The sequence below is a fragment of the Triticum dicoccoides genome, chromosome 2B (assembly GCF_002162155.2).
Source record: "Triticum dicoccoides isolate Atlit2015 ecotype Zavitan chromosome 2B, WEW_v2.0, whole genome shotgun sequence".
Classification (NCBI taxonomy): domain Eukaryota; kingdom Viridiplantae; phylum Streptophyta; class Magnoliopsida; order Poales; family Poaceae; genus Triticum; species Triticum dicoccoides.
Window position 1 is genome coordinate 101,221,645 of NC_041383.1, and position 3,322 is coordinate 101,224,966.

General features: G+C 36.2%; 1 long non-coding RNA gene across 1 annotated transcript in view; it reads left to right on the forward strand.

Annotated features, from left to right (window-relative positions):
- LOC119367260 overlaps positions 1–2,875 on the forward strand; it is a 3,616-nt gene extending 741 nt beyond the window's left edge. The window contains exons 2-5 of the long non-coding RNA XR_005176243.1: positions 516–669; positions 1,110–1,195; positions 2,064–2,126; positions 2,777–2,875. This is a non-coding gene — a long non-coding RNA (uncharacterized LOC119367260). The remainder of the gene's footprint in view (positions 1–515; positions 670–1,109; positions 1,196–2,063; positions 2,127–2,776) is intronic.
- The last annotated feature ends 447 nt before the right edge of the window (positions 2,876–3,322 follow it).

Genomic DNA, 3,322 nt, shown 5'->3' on the forward strand with positions numbered 1-3,322 from the left:
CATTACTAGTTTAAAAAAAATAAAAAAAATTGAAAAAAAATTAAAAAAATTACTAGTGGCGCACCGTGGATGTGGTGCGCCATTACTAATTTTAACTAGTAATGGCGCACTATATCCTGGTGCGCCATTACTAGTTTTTTTTTAAAATAAAATAAAATTTTTTTTGAACAAAAGTTACTAGTGGCGCACCATGGATCTGGTGCGCCATTACTAGTTTAACTAGTAATGGCGCACTATCCCTTGGTGCGCCATTACTAGTTTTGAAAAAAATTAAAAAAAATTGTTACTAATGGCGCACCGTGGATGTGGTGCGCCATTAGTATTTGGACACTAATGGCGTACCAACATGGTGCGCCATTAGTATATAGTAGTGGCGCACCACATGTCTGGTGCGCCATTAGTGTCCATATCATCTATAGCCCTTTTCCTAGTAGTGATCCCGTGGTGTTAGATTTTCTTTCCTTGATTAGTTTAGTAGTTCTATGTCTACTCATATTCCTTTTTGTATTTTTCAGGACTAGATACTATTGTTTTGCCTATTCCCTGCTTTGGTCGTGATTAATGACGATGCTATCTTCTCTACGATTCTGCACATTGTTGAATTTTAAAGGCGAGGGCTTCCACATGCCCAGGTCCTTTTCTGGTTGAGAGAGGATGGTCTAAAGATTGGTAACATATGTTATTTTTCGTTTTCATTTATGTAGAAATTACCGACCATGTTCTTGATCCCTTAGATTATTCTATGGTTTCTACATTTTGTCTGCCTCTTTTCTCCTGCAGCTACTTTCTCTTTCATTTAATTTTCTATTGCAATCACTCATCCAGAAAGAATATTCAGTGCACCTGTAAAACATCTAAAAAATAATCATAGACCCTTCTTTCTAAATCAGAATATAACAGTACCAAATCAGCTAGATGGGTTGTAGATGCTTTGTTACTCGATGAACAGAAAAAAATGTTAGCTGTGCTCTTGACCTACCTACCAGCTACTGACCGCCCTATCCATTCCCTTCTCCAAGTGCATATACTTTCTTTTTTGGCCCAAGACACAAAGCAAGATATGCGTTTGTTGTGTTCATTCATCCATGATCAACGATTTTCTTTTCCAGATGACCCATTTGGTTTCCGCTTCGTTACTTTCTACTCTGCTGATAGAACATCGAAGGATCTGCGCGTGACACATCGATGTTGTGAGGTACCTCTGTCTCTTTATCTTGCGTGGCTTTCAATCCTCCATGGCACTCTCGTTTCAACGGGCGGCACTAAAATAATTCCTTTTAGTTTCTACTCTGATTTAGATAATGTAAAACATACGTGTAGTTGAAATTTGAGGTATTCATATTACTGGCTGTCTACATGCAATATTTCTTCAATTATGTTCAAACTATACATATTGTATTTGAATGTATGGTCCATACACGAAGATATAAGGTGTTCCTCAATCCAATCGTTGAGAACATGCCAATCAGAACCACATGTGGATGTGTGTAGAGGCAAGTCCGCTTAATAGGAGACAAAGATAGAAGGAAAATTATCACCCAAACTGGATACAAGTTGTCAAAGCAGCCAAAATCAAGAAAGATGATAGTCTTTGATTTCATCTGCTCACATGTATCGTTTAAGGTTTCATCTAGATATATACCAGTTGTTTCTTTATTAGGAGTTGGTATGTTCTTCATTGCACACAAATGATTCTTACTACTACCAGATATTAGTAGCTCATGCCCTTTTGAGGGAAATTGGAATGACACTGTTTTGGTCTTCAGTGTTTTACTCTTTTTTGTTACACAACTTTGTGGTGCTTAGTGCATATATCATTCCCTCATGTTAATTTATTCTGAAATAAAGAGAGAGAGAGGATCATGTTCTTGCTTGGGTCCTATACTCAGAGTTGGTAGTGTTTATGGGAAATGGTTACATTTTATAGCAAAAAATGAGTTTTTGTTGACCATTTTTTCTTGAGATAAAAAGTTGTACCTCATACCTCAAGAATCATTGTCAATTGCTTCGCTTTTTTGTTTCCAATTATGTCATATTTGCAACTAATGCGTGCTTTGTTGTAGGCATCACATTTGCTTTGCAACGGCTGACGACACGGCGGAAGCTGAGTTTGTTTCATTATGTTGGTACTGGCCATTCTATTAGGAGATATTTTGTTTCATTATGTTGGTAGACCATTCTCTTAGATCATTTTCTGTTTTGGTGATCATTCTTTTTAATGACCACTGATGTAACTCTGGTACACTCTCCCTCTCCCTCTCTCCTTTTCTTCTCTCATCGTTAATAGCTTGGGTGGGATCTCCACTGATTTATCTCTTTTGCTTCTATAAATGGAGGCTCTTATGTCTGACATATTAATCTCATGCATTAGTTTTGCTTTTGCTCTCTTATGTTCCTACTCCAAGTGTTGAACCTAATGTCGTCTAATTAGCTTTTGTAATCTCATGACCATACTAAACTTGATGATGCCTTGCTTACGGGATGGACTAAATGCAATTAGCTATTGTAATCTTATATGACCGTGTTGCACTCGACGATGCCTTGCTTCTGGTACAAGACTGAATGTTTCTTATTCTCTGGAACTCGGAAATGAATTGTTCTATTGAATATATGTGCTAAACTTGCCTTCCTATTAATGCAACATGTGTTTGATCTTTAATTGCTTGGACAAGTCATTTGGACCGGCACGGTCTTGCCAATTCTCCCATGTTTGTTCTAAAGAACTTTTGATGTTGTATCTATAGTCATGCTTAATCTAACAGGTGAAACTGTACAGCCTGATTCACCACAGCCATCAGAGGAAATTCTTCACAACATCTACTTCTGGAGCGGTGAGTTCACAATAGACGACGGTCCACTTAGAAGTTTCAACGACCCAGAGCATGCATCCTTTTAGAGGTAAAAAGAACTCTGATGTGTGCAACTAAGTGTATATGCACTACTGGTTGTTATGTGTGTGAATTGATATATGCTTTTTCTATTTCTTTTACTTTGATAATGCTTTAACCTTTTAACATTACATGCTGATGATTATGTGTGCAATATAGCGTAATAATGGTTCATCTTTATACTCATGAAGATCTGAGTTGGTAGCGGTCCATTCACTGCTCAAAAGTTATTAGGAACCATCAAAAGTGTCAACCATTTTATGGAGGATGTACATATGCTTTATACGACTAATGTATGTTTTGAGATAATGTTTATTAATTTCTTACAAATTCGTGGATTATATGGCACAAGGATTTAAACAACTGACAATATATATATATATATATATATATATATATATATATATATATATATATATATATATATATATATA